The sequence below is a fragment of the Mus caroli genome, chromosome 5 (assembly GCF_900094665.2).
Source record: "Mus caroli chromosome 5, CAROLI_EIJ_v1.1, whole genome shotgun sequence".
NCBI classification, from domain to species: Eukaryota; Metazoa; Chordata; class Mammalia; order Rodentia; family Muridae; genus Mus; species Mus caroli.
In genome coordinates, this window is record NC_034574.1 from 104,778,927 (window position 1) to 104,792,816 (window position 13,890).

Here is a 13,890-nt window from a genome sequence, read left to right on the forward strand (position 1 = left end):
TTAGGAGTTCTCTGGTGGAATTTTTAGGGTCACTTATATATACTATCATATCATCTGCAAAAAGTGATATTTTGACTTCAGAAGAATACAGTTTTGAAGTTCTAGAAGGTTCCAGACAGTAAACCTCGCAGTTCTAGAAGGTTCCAGAGAGTAATAATCTTGCAGTGTTGCATCCTGAGTTCTCCACTGGCCAGGTGAGTCAGACATTGCACAGGGGCTATGCTGGGCATCACCACAGCCTAAGTCTAGCAGGTATGTAGAGAGTACACACAAATCCTGAGCCATGTTGGAAAGGGGTCTGGAATGTGTGAGGTTTCCTTAGTGGGCACTTGGACCCACTCTGCCGTACCTGCTATGCCTACTGTGTGCGTGCATACAGAACTCTGTGTGTATATGTATGTAATAGCATATCTTACATGTTTACATACTTAATATGCATTTTGGATCTAACATATATTATTGAAGTGCTATACACTGATAGCTATGTCACATGGGGTTCAGTCATCTGCCCGTGGGACACCTGGGGACAGTGCTCACTGGTCTGTGGCTGGGCCTGCTAGCCAGGGGTACAGGCCTGTTTCCACATACTAAGACATCCTCCCTCCCCAGAATGGTTTTGTATCTCACAAAGGCCTCCCTGGCTGGGCCTGCTAACCAGGGACATTCCCTTTGTGCTGAGGACAGGTAAGCCACCTCTGTCCATTTCAAGGGGGGGGGGGCTGTGGTCAGGGCTGGAGAGAACCCTCTGCAGGCAAGAGCTCAGGTCCACATTGCACCTAGGATGCCAGGGGCTGGGTTCCCCTCTTGGAGATCTGTTTATTCCACCTCTTTTGTCTTGCTTTACTCTTGTTTGTCTGTCTGTCTGGGTCTTGCTGTGTAGTCCAGGTTGATGGAGAACCCTCCATCCTCCTGCATTGGTTTCCTGAGTACTGTGATGACAGGTGTACTCTACATCCAGCTCCGTATTGTCTCCTTATTTTAAACAGAATAGTAGGTGTTACACCTGCCTGGGGAGGGAGGGAGGGAGGGAGGGAGAGTAAGTAAGTACAGAAACAGTTTCTGATTGAGTAAGTACAGAAACAGCTTCCGAGACATCAGGCTTGTTCTGACCAATTGTGTGGCATTGGGCTGCCACGGTCTCATCTCTCTGTTCCCCTCTTCCACCTTTCCCAACAACCTCCCAGGGTGACCAACAAGATTCTGAGAATTTGGTATTTTTCTCTTTTCAGCAGCTATAATAACTCCCATTGCTGGCTTAAGTCAGATGTTAGAGGCATCCGCACGACCCTGTTCACTGCAGCCACTCACAGCAGCCGAGACAAGGGTCCAACATCTGATGAAATGTGGTACTGTGTGCATACCATGGAATACTATTCAGCCATGAAAAGGGTGACATCATGGATAGGCCTAGAGACTAGAGAACCCAAGAATGCACACTTGGGTTTTGCTTCATACTTATTAAGTGTGTGTTCTCTGTGATCCCAGACATTCTTTAAACACTTTTTTTTTTCCCAGAAGGAGAGGATATACAAGAAGAAAGCCCTATGCCCCACAGTCTACCAGTGGAATTTCTTGGCAAGCTACTTTCGAAACAATTAGGGTTTTTTGTTTGTTTGTTTTTTTACCAAGCCAATGACACTTCCTACACTCCCCAGGGTTATTACTACTATTTATTATAAAGAAGTGAAGACAGGTTACACAAAAGCCTACTCATGACTGTCCACAGCGCTTTACCCACAATTCCCACAAGTGAAAAAGAAACAGGCCGCTTTAAAAAAAAAATCTTATTAATTTTTCCCGAACATATGCCTGAGTAGTATGCACACACGGAGCCTTTGGAGGTGAGGTGTTAGATCCACTGACACTGCAGTCACAGACAGTTGTGAGTTGCCATGCGGGTGCTGGGAATCGAACCTGAGTCCTCTGGAGGAGCCCTGGGTGCTCTTAACCACTGCCAGGCCCACCCGTTTCCTTTATGTCTCAGAAGTCTGCCAAACCACGTCCAAAGGCTCATCCTCCAGCCGCTGAGACCAGAGTGATGGATTCATCGATGGCAGCCTCTGCTGTACTCATCAGAGGACAGACCGGCGGAAAGGAAGGATACGATACCAGGGAAGGACAAAGCGGCTGCTTCTTCACATCTCTGCAGATCAGGAAGTAGAGAAGACACAGGAAGCTGGGCTCACCTGCAACCCCCCCCCAAGGCCCGCCCCCTAAAATCCACTTCCTGCAGTGAGGCTCCTCCTCCTCGAGGTTCCCAACCTTCCACAACAGCGCCCCCTGCTGGGAACTAGGTGCCTGTGGGGATACTTGAAACTGTCACAGCCTCGAACCGGACATTCTGTCTTCTGTACCAGCTCATGGCCTTCGGGGCTGTTGTACGCTCCCCCAAGAAGTTAGACCCGCTTACTACTGGCTGAGAGTCAGCGATAGACATGATAGATAATCGCCAGCCCCTTGTCCAAGGGCAGATAACATAGCTCCGTTTTTCAGGTTGGCTAATGGTGTTTGATGGGGAAAAGCCACAGATCAGCTGGGGAAAGTGTCACCAAGACATTCTACCTGCCCCGGCAGCTGTTTCCTGGTTCACTGGCCCTAGCCATCACTGTCCTGTGAACTGACCCAGGTATGGAACAAGTGCTTCAATGCTCTGCGCTCTGATCCCTCCCTCTAAACCCCAGGAATCCATTTCCCTAACACTAGCCTGCTATGGCAGGACTCTTAGTTCTGGCCCAAGACCATCAACAGAACATTTGTGTTACTTCTGCCTAGTACACACACACACCACAAAGTATCATTTTGGAGATTGAATGAAGGCCTAAGGTAGTGTAGTAAGCCCCTCTCCTGTTTGCCTTTCAATAAATGCATACATGCACACTCATGTGTGCAAACACACACACACATGCAATGCCCAATGGGTCTTTTTTTCCATCTTAAAGTCATACATGTATGCACATGTGTGTGGTTGTATGTGTGTATGCACATGCTGGCATATTTCCTGGTCATTATTATTTTTTTTCTTAACCACATCTCCACAGTGAGCTGAATTCATCGACGATCAGAAAATAAATAACACCAAGTCTGCATTTATTAAAAGCAGAGTTGCTGTCAGGGTGCCCTGGTTTCTCAGAAACCGTAATTTGCCTCCTTATGTTCTAGGGTGCTTGTAACTTTGATTTTTTTTCAAATCCTATTTTTAATGATGGTTCTTAAATGCTTTAACCTTCCTTGTAACCCACCACCCACCAGAGGTAGTGGAAAAGAAAGGATACGGGGGAAGAGGGCTTGTTTAGAAAGGTTCTTTGGATCAATTCCAGTCTGTGTTGTCTGGAAATTGGCAGTTTACTTCACAGGTTAGCGGCAGCAGCTCAATCCATTTGCAAACGTTCCACGGATACTCTAGCAGTCCAGTTTGGTGGAGTTGGGATAGCAACAGCCGTGACATGACCTAGTAGAGACAGAGACAACAGGAACACCAGGAGAAGTTCCCAGATATGCCTCTCTCAAGGAAGCAAAGATCAGCAAAGACCCAAGACCCACAAGCATTGCACAGCTAGCTGTACCTGCAAGCCAAGTTCTCTTTCCAGCACTCTGAGTCCTATTTATACTCTCAAAGCATCACCTCTCCTCCATGTGCCTTGCCTCAGCACGTGCATCCAATCAGCCTGAGTCTGCAGAGTCCCAACAAACACAGCTCAACTACACAAGGGAAGGCGGACCAATACATGCATGTTGTTGGCAGTGAATCTTTCCTCATGTGTCCTTTCCATGTGCTTGCTTTAGCAGAACAATCTCTCTCCTGTTTCATTGAAATGTTTCTTCACAAGTCTGCCTTAGCCCTTCCTACCTGTGTCCACTTTGTCGAAACATTCCTTCACGTGCTGGCGCCAGCAAAACACCATCCAACTGACTTTCCAAAGAACCCTCAAGTTTCTGCTTCAGGTGTTCCACATCCTGGGTACCTCCTTCCACAGACATTGTTTTTCTGAAGATCTTCCCATCCTGAGATACAAGAAAGGTTGCCATGCTGGCTCAAAGCCACTGGGCTGAGGGAATTTCCATTCTGCCAAGAAGCTTACAAAGAAATTGGATGTGGCAGCACACACATCTCAGGAGGAGGGTTGCCACAGGTTCGAGGCTGACCTCAGCTCTATAGCGATACACTGTCTCCAAAACAAATAAGCAAAGAGAGAAGCTCACAAAAGCCGGGAATTCTCAAGAACATTGTGACACAGGGCTGTTCGTGCTCATTGGTCTATGAGTACAAGGGTGGGCAAGTCACCAGAACCCAGTACCCCTGCAGTAGAAAAGATCACTGATGCTGGAGACAGCATGTTTTCCCACACTGTTAATATGGTATGACTTCGTATTATCCACTTGGTAAAGCTTTATCTGTCTTTGTGGGAATGCTTAGAGCCAGGTGTGGACAGAGAGCATCTGAAGAATCAAGAGGGTACCTGGGCACCGACTCTGAAGCCCTTAACTTCCAGGGCTGGTTCTTCCCCATTTTTCTTCTGTGAAGAGACACTACAACAGAGAGCAGCAAGGCCCATGTACTGGCTTGTTTTGTGGATCAACTTGACACAAGCTGGGGTTATCACAGACAAAGGGGCTTCAAGTGAAGAAATGCCTCCATGAGATCCAGCTGTGGGGCATTTTCTCAATTAGTGATCAAGGGTGCGGGTGGGTGGGGGCATTGTGGGTGGGGCCATCCCTGGGCTGGTGGTCTTGGGTTCTATAAAAAAGCAAGCTGAGCAAACAATGTAGAACAAGCCAGTAAGCAGCATTCCTCCATGGCCTCTGTATCAGCGCCTGCTTCCAGGTTCCTGCCCTGTGTGAGTTCCTGTCCTGACTTCCTTTGGTGACAAACAGCAGTGTGGAAGTGTAAGCTGAATAAACCCTTTCCTCCCCAGCTTGCTTCTTGGTCATGATGTTTGTGCAGGAACAGAAACTCTGACTAAGACAGCCCACAAGCAGCCACTATCCGGCTTGATCCAGTCCCTCCTCACACCAGCCATATCCACAAATGACCCCCATAGACATTCTGCTGCACACAAAGGTACCCTGAAGCAGCTATTCAGCAGCCCAGTCCTTTTCCTCCATGATTCCACAGACGGTCACACCTGGCTTTCAAGGCAGCCTCGGTTGTTCCCACAGACTCTGCAGTTAACATCACACATCCAACCGTGGCTCAATGCTGAGTGTAGCTGGTCTCCATGCTAAGGACTGTGCATCGTGGGTAAGCACATTTTGATGTGTCTATATTGAGTTGAGTCTATATTCAATTGTCCTTATTTAATCTCTAAATGATGTAGCATGGCAACTGTTTGCACAGCCCCCATGCTGATACCCAGTCGACATCAACCTGCTGACCACAGGATTAGCTCTGTGTATCACCAATGAGCATCACTGTATGGAAGAGACTGGAGCAGCCTGGAGTTGGGGAGCTGCGGGCTATCTCAGACCAACTCCAGGAATAGTGAGGGGTGGTTAGTTACAGCGCACTTTGACTGTTGCGCGTGGCTCTGTGGAGCAACGCAAGACTGGGCTCAGAGGGGCGAGTTTTCCACATGAAGTATTTTATCTGTTCTGTTTCCAGATCACACCAGAACCTGGTCAGAAGCCTGTAGTGCGCTCAGGATAGACCATCAGCATCACCAGGTCACCATGTCCCCTGGTGACCAGCTCTCCAGTTTGCTGAGAAGCCCCACAGACAGAGCAAAGCCTGGAACCCAGAAGGGGGTGTCCACCTGAGAGGCCTAGAGAGAGGTGAGAGAAGCCACTGCCACCTCTGAACCTTCCCTCCCCCCTCCCCTCCTATCCCATTCTGGCTCTTTGTTCTTGCTTGGAGCTGATCTCCAGGCTTCAAGATGCTGTGATTTATGGTGTTTTATGCAAATGTCCATTGAGCCCTGCACAAGGCAGAGAAAGAGGGGTCTGGGCTGGCTGGTGTGGCCCTTCATCCAACTGGGTAGCAGGGTCTGTGACCCAGAGACAAGATTCTCTCCAGCAGGCAGCTCACAGGATACTGGGGAATCATGAGGCAGTTGGGGGAAGGGGGATCCACTCGGTATAATCCTAACATGCCCGTGTGTGGGAATGCTCCTGCATCAGCCAGGTCTCTGTGCAGCCGGACTCTGATTCTTCTCTATATTTGCGTGCCTCGAGGAACCACACAAAACCCAGCACCTGCTACTCCTCAGCAGCCACGGTCTGGGTCTAGTTAACCGTGCATGGTACAAACTGCACTGAACTGGACTTCATGATTTTTGTTTCCAAAACACCTAGAGATTCAGGCTCATGACTATATTGAAAAGAGCGGGTGCCTAGCAGAGACTCTAGTCAGAAAACCAGTTCAGAGGTTAACAGGCGTGTGAAGGAGATTGGAGCAAGCAGGACACATTTCTCCTCTACCAGTCCCTTGCCCCAACAACACCACCCTCTGACTGTCCTGCATTCTCAGGATCCGCATCCCAGCATTTGCCAGGCCCCCCACAATGTCTCCACTGTCCATGGAAAAGCCACCAGACAGCTCCAGGAGCTGACCTTGGACTGAGGCAAGATCAGCTAAAGTGACTGATTTTTTCCACCCCTCCCCTCCCCCAGATCTCTTGGGGGCAGCCTGGAAACTGTAAATCCTGTTATCGCTCCGGTCCTGCTCTGTGTCCTCAGCTGACGCCATCGGCTTCAGAATGCTCACTCCTCAGTGCCATTTGTCCACCTTGTCAGATGTCGGCTCCCCTTAAGAGCTGAGCTCCCCTGTTGCAGCTATTTCTGTCGGGGTGGGGGGATGAGCCTTCTTCCTGGTGCCTGCCATCCACTCCCAAGGTCACTAGGAAACGGGAGAGGAGAAACCATTAGGAGACAAGCTGGGAGTCCTGAGGACACAGGAGAGGAAGCTGGGGAGACACAGCAAGCAAGGCCATTGCCTACATAAGTGCAAGGACCTGAGATCAAACCCTGAGAGAGCCTATGTGAAGCCTGGCACAGTGGGAAGTAGAGACTGGAGGCTTGCTGGCTGCCAGCCTAGATCCAGGCTCAGAGAGAGGACACCAACATCCTCCTCCAGACTTCACATGTGCGTGGGAGGTGCACACTCACACACATGTGCCTATACCCTGTGCTGGTTGTTCAGTTGTCCAGTTTAGCTGGTTGTTCAGTTTTGTTTTGTTTTGTTTTGGGTTTTGTTTTGTTGTCAGCTCGACACAAGCTCCAATCATCTGGGGAAAGGAGATCTCAAGTGAGGAATTGCCTCCAACCGACCGACGTGTAGGCAAGCCTGTGGAGCAGTTTCTCCCCAGCCTGCTTTGGGCGATGCTGCCCCTGGGCAGGTGGTTCTGAGCTGTGTACAAAATCAGGCTGAGCGAGCCATGGAGAGCAAGCAGCTTTTGCTTCATGGCCTCTGCTTTAGTTACTGCCCCGCAGTTTTCGTTGGTCTTCCGTTGCTGTCATAAACACCATGACCAAAAGCAACTTGGGGAGGAAAGGGTTTATTTCCTTTTATAGGTCCCAGTCCAAGGCAGGAACCTGTAACGGTGCCCTGTGATGTGATCGCAGGATTTGCTCCTGAGTGAGGCTCTCAGGGCACATGCTTCCCCAACACTGGCCTATAAACTGTCCCTTGTTCTAGCCCCTAAGCCTGCAGGACTATCTCACCCAATTGCTGGGTGGATTTCAGTCAGTCCTAGTCACATGACAACCATCTCCACCTCAGGTTGTGACTGTGGAGGCTGGGGATCTGGGTGGGGAGGAAGGAGATAGCTGTCTCAGGTAGAGAGTTCTCAGGTGTGCTTCCCTGCCCCTCCTGAGCTGAGCTAGCATCCGCAGCCCCTGGGGTCTATGAGGCCATTTAGGGGCCATGAGCTTTACTCTGTCGGGGTGGGACTCCCAGCACCTTGGCAACTACTGGCCTGCATTTTCTCCCCCATGGTGTTGGGTCATGTAACTGGCCAGAGAAGCCTGGACTTCAAGATATTCACAAAGCCATACCTGTGGCTGCGTCCTGGTGCAGAGCTGGGCACAGAACACACACGACCCATGAATATCTCCTGGTGTGTGGTAGATTCATGAGTTCATTTTATCTTAAGACTGGTTTATTTGTATATGTATATTGTGTATGAGTGTTCTACATGCATACTTTATATTGTATATGTATCTTGTATATGAGTGTTCTGCATGCATATTTTGCACTGTACATGTATATTGTATATGAGCAATCTGCATGCATATTTTGTATTGTATATGTATATTGTGTTGAACATTCTGCATGCATACTTTGTGTTACATATGAATATTGTATATGAGCATTTTACATGCATATATTATATTGCATATGTAGATTGTATATGAGCATTCTGCATGCATATTATGTATATGAACTACACGTTCTCCTGGTGTGGAGGAGGCCAGAAGAGGGCACCAGATCTCCTGTAACTGGAGTTAAGACTAGTTGTGAGTCACCTTGTGGGTGCCAGAAACTGGATCTAGTCCTTCTGCAAGAGCAGCCAGCATTCTTAAGCAGTGAGCCATCTCTCCAGCCCTGGGAGAGGATGTGAGTATTATATAGCACTCTGCCTGGTGTGGCCTAACACTGTGTCCTTCTGTGACTGTTCCTTCCCCAGGACCCAGTGTCTAGTTCACACTCTGACCCCATCTGACCTACCTTATATAGAGCACCTTACTCACAGTCTCCATCCATGACACCTAAGATCAGGGATCAGAGATCAGAGGGACAATCCATCTCCCTTCCAAACCTGGCCTCACAGTGTGCCCTTAGCCCCCACAGCCACTCTAGGAAGCAACACAAAACAGCCATGTGGCTGTGCTGTACAGATCTATTCCTGTAGCCTCCTATTGGAAGGGCTCCACCCCAGACCCTGCTGAGCTCATTTCCATCAACACCTGCAAGAACTCAAAAATCAAAGTGGGCCTAGTGGGGTGAGAGAGGAGGCTCTCTCTCTGTGACCCTGCCCTATCCCTTTCAAGAAGCAATGAATCACTTGGTCATCCGTGTTAATCCCATAGTGATCTTACCCAGCAGACTCCTTGCCTCTGCTGAGCTGAGCATTTTGACCACTAAGTTTCCTTGTCCTGCCTGAGACATTAGTTCTTACATGTCTTATCTTCTCTCCTCGCCCCACACCCCAGTCCTTTAGAGCAGGACAACTCTTGTGTTCTAGGGATCTTGCAGACAGGCCAGCATATGTTTCTCACCCCAAGGCTGGGAAAGCAAGGGTTTCCAGATACTAACCAATCAGCCCCTCAGAGGTCATGACCCAGCCTGTCCCCACGGATCCAAACGCATCGTCGGTGCAGCATGTAACCTTGCCCATGTTCTCGCCCAAGCTCTCAGATTGGCCCTCACAGCCTCTTTGAGAAAGGATGAACCTCAGGCAGAGAAGAGAAGTCACTCGTACCGACCCAGTGTAGACCAGGCATGGTTGGAAGACAGAGAGTCAAGCCTTCTGACTGCAGAATGGACAGGATCTGGATTGCGCCTTTGGTCCCTGATCCCTGATCTTAGGTGTCATGGATGGAGGCTGTGAGTGAGGTGCTCTATATAGGGTAGGTCAAGACTGTAGGACTGAGCTCTAGCTACAGGCTCAGTCCTCATCCCCTCAGAAAGCTCTGGGTCTGTGAGCTGCTGCAGGGACATGGGGTGATTGCACCTTGCTCGAGCCAATTCAATGGGGGCGCTGAGGCTGCTGACAGAGCCCCCTGCATCCTCACATACTTGGCATCACTGAAAGCTCCTGGGGGGCCCTCCGGGCCAGCATGAAACTTCCCTGTCAATTAGAGCCAAAGTTTGGCCCCTGTAGGGAACGAGGTAGGCCGAAGCCAGACTTCACACAGCCAACCTTGAACCTCGCCTGCTCCAAACTCACACCCACTGACTCAGCCCCCAGGGATTGCCCCCTCTATCTGTGCCCCCATGAAGAAGCCTGTGTATGTCCCGGCACCTACAAAGCCATGTGAGAGCTGACAGGAAAAGCCAGGGTATCTGTTGGGGAGGTACTGGGTCCTCACTCAGGGGATTCAGGACAGCTGGCCCTGAGAAAGAAAGAGGTCACTTCAGGGGAGCAACTTCCTAACTACCACACAGCCAACAGAGCCTCAGCCCTAGGCTCTGGCAGGATCCCTGCACCCTCGCCTTGGTCCTTCTGATGGCTGGGCTCTTTGTGCTGACTGAGGTGAGAATGGAGGCCAGCTGCCGGAACTTAGACCCTAACAACACCTGTTCAGCGTTATTAATCCCCCAAGTATCCTCTGCCATTGTCACTGATCCCAAAGGGTTTGTGTCCCCCACCCGCTTAGAACCTGCTAAAGAAGCTACAGCTTTGGTGATGAAGGCAGGGCCCGGAGACCGAGGAGAATCTGCTGGTAGCCTGTAAGGCGATGCGGTAATTGCTATGGAAACTCCTCATTATAATTCAATAAAAAGAGAGGGAGAAAAAAAAAAGTTAAGTTCATTGTGTTACCTGTGACTGTCTTCATGTTCCATACATACATTAGCATGAAATCACACCACACAAAAGGGGTCTGGAAGGTTCAGCGGAGATGGGGAGAGGGAGGGGGGACTCGCTTTGCAAGAGAGCTCCCTTCTTCAAAAGACGAAACAAGGAAACCGGGCAAAATATTTGGGGCTTCTATACAAAAGGGTGAGCGGCTCACATGTGAGGTAAGGATCTGAGACGTGACAGAAGGGGTCACCCCCTTGGGGTGGGCAGAGAGATGCCACTTGCTCAGTTAAGTGACGGCTATGACGTCATCTGATCGATTAACTTGAGTTTAGGTAGGTGGGACTCGCTCTGGGGACAGGTCCTGGGGACATTTTGGGTGACACTGGGGCAAGTCCACCACCTTCCCTGAAGCTCCTGCTACACTAACACTCACCAGCCTCTGCCCCAGTACCTACCCGGTGCTGGCTGCAGCCTAATATTCAGGGAAGGATGGATATCCATTCAGACCAAAGTGACTGAGCCAAGGGCCTGGAAGGAGGGACTACAGGACGCTGGCTTTCTCAAATACCTGCCTCTGGTTCTGGGAGATAAGGAAATGTTCTGAGCTAGTGCTGGTGCTAGGAGCTGCGTGCTGAGAGGAAAGCCACCAAGCCCTTTCTCTGGGATGTTTGTGAAACATTCCATGCTGGGAGTGGGATGGAGCCAGGGGACCAGGTTGGGAAGCTGGTGGGCCTCTGCCAAGCTCTGCACGGGTCTCCTGTGCACGTTGAGTTATCCAGAGTTTTTATAGTAGTGTGAGTTTGTACATGGTTTATTCCCACACTCAGCTTCCCTTCGACCTTCCCTTTTGCCTGGGACTCTGGGATCTGCATTTCTTCAGTGCATGCTGGGGCAACACCAGCCTCTCCCCTTAGGGAGGCACTGCAGGGAGCCTCAAGGCAGCCCAGGTGCCTCTGGCTATGAGCTTTTGACTTCAGCCTCTTGACCCAGACAGCCAGAGCCACAGTAGCTTTTCCACAGTGATGGCCCCTGGACCGGTCCCTCTCCAGAGCCTTGCATGGAGCCCCTTACAGCTCTGAGCACTCAGAGTTACCCCTTTGTTTAATTCTTCAAATCCCATTTTTTATCCTGTCACTAAAACCGTTAAGTTATGCATTCTGCACTTGGACCGTGTCTTCCTTTACTTTCCGAGTAGCTCGTAGGTTTGAACGCTTGGCTCCCATTTGGTGGAGTATTTAGAGCAGAGGTTCTCAACCTCTGGGTTGTGACACCTTTGTGGGCGGAATGACCCTTTCACAGGGGTGGCCTAAGACCATTAGAAAACACAAATGTTTACACTATGATTCATAACAGTAACAAAATTACAGTTATGAAGTAGCAACAAAAATAGTCTTATGGTTGAGGGTCACCACAGCATGAGGAACTGTGTTAAAGGGTCACAGTGTTAGGATGGCTGAGAACTAGCTAGAGGATTAAGAGGTATTGTCTCATTGAAGGGGGGTGAAACATTGGGGGTAACACAAACCCTATGCCAGCTTGTGCTCTCTCTCTCTTCCTCTCTCTCTCTCTCTCTTCCTCTCTCTCTCTCTCTCTCTCTCTCTCTCTCTCTCTCTCTCTCTCTCTCTCTGTCTCTCAGCTGCCACTGCTGCTCCAGCACCCTGACTGCTGCCTTGCTTCTCATCTAGATGGTCATAGACTCACCCTCTGACATATGAGCAACCCCAGTTAAATTATTTCTTTTCTAAGCTGCCTTGGTCACAATGTCTCTTCACAGCAATAGAACCGTAACTAAGGCAGATACTGTGACCAACTTATAAGAGAATGTGTTCACTTTGGGCATTGGGTTTTAGAGGGTTAGGTTTTATCCACAAGCGACGGAGGGAGGGAGGGAGGGAGGGAGAGAGAGAGAGTGAGAGAGAGAGAGAACAGGCAACAAGCTAACAGATCCTGGCCTGGACTTTGGAAACCTCAAAGCCCACCCCTAGTGACACACCTCCAACAAAGCCACATCTTCCAATCCTTTCAAAACAGTTCCACCAAGTGGGGACCAAGCATTCAGATATATGAGCTTGTGAGCACCATTCTCACTTAAAACACACAGAAGGGCTTATTTGCCTTAGAAAGATGACAGTCCATCCCTGAGGAAAGCCAAGGTGGGAACTCTGGGCAGGAGCCTGCAAACAAGAGCTGAAGCAGAAGAAGGGCTGCTTACTGACTTTCTCTCTCCAACTTGCTCAGCCTGCTTGCTATGTATCAGAGGCATGCCTGCCTAGGGATGACACCGCCCATGGTGGGCTGAGCACTTCAATTTACAATTATGAAACTATCCCAGAGAATCACCCACAGACAATCTGTTGGAGGTAATTTCTAGACTGAGATTCCCTCTTCTTTGGTATGTCTAGGTTTGTGTCAAATTGCAAGAAATGAACCAGCAGACAGGGAACCAGCTGACTGTTGGGTTGCATGTGAGACCTGATATACAGGAATTCTTGTTAGGCACTGTAAACCTGGTCACAGACTCGTGTCTCCAGAGGCCATAAGCCCTAAAAAGAACCCAAGGCTGTTGTTCTGCTAACTGACATACTGTCGAACTTGTCTTCTACAGATTTGTGTTTGTACCCACAGTCCTGAGCCCTCCTCAGCCTTGGTTAGAAAAGTTTACTTCTGCAGTGGGCAGCAATCGATACAGACTCATAACTGATCAAAGTGCTCAGGATAATTGACAGCGGATTGTTCCATCCTAAGTCGGACATCTATATCAACCTTCCAAGGCTCAGAGAACATCTCCAAAGAGAACATAGAAAAACCGTGAAAGCAGAGAGGTAAGCAGAAGCACTGAGGAAAGCTCACGTCTGGACACGTGACAACACCCTTCAGTTACAGGAGAGACCTGTTCATCCCGTCCCTGCCATGGTAACAAGATACGTGAGACAATCCACTTATGAAGACTAGAGGTTTGTATCAGCTCAGCGTTTTGGATGTTCCCCCCAAGGTCATCCTGCCCCATTGCTCTTGCCTGTGACGGACAGCACAACAGCAATATTAACAGAGGGAAGGAAAAAAGGAAGTGGTGAATCTCATTAGTTGGCGAGGACCACAGCAGAGACTCTTGTGGGACCACCCTCCCACAAGGCCACACCTCCCACAAGACCACACCCCCATAAAGCCCCACCTTCCACAAGGCCACACCTCCCACAAGACCACACCTCCCACAAGACCACACCTCCCAATGGACCCACCTCCCACAAAGCCACACCTCCCTCAAGGCCACACCACCCACAAGGACCCACCTCCCACAAGGCCACACCACCCATAAGGCCACACCACCCACAAGGACCCACCTCCCACAAGGCCACACGTCTTCAAAGTTTCACCATCTTCCAGTTACACCACCCTCTTGGGACATTCAAAATCTTCTCCACAGCCACAG

The 13,890-nt window shown here is 49.7% G+C and overlaps 1 long non-coding RNA gene across 1 annotated transcript; it reads left to right on the top strand.

The window, feature by feature from the left end:
- Positions 1–5,174: 5,174 nt before the first annotated feature.
- LOC110293841 lies at positions 5,175–13,295 on the top strand. The gene is made up of 3 exons (XR_002377867.1): positions 5,175–5,239; positions 5,600–5,769; positions 13,066–13,295. It is a non-coding gene; the product is annotated as an uncharacterized LOC110293841 (long non-coding RNA).
- The last annotated feature ends 595 nt before the right edge of the window (positions 13,296–13,890 follow it).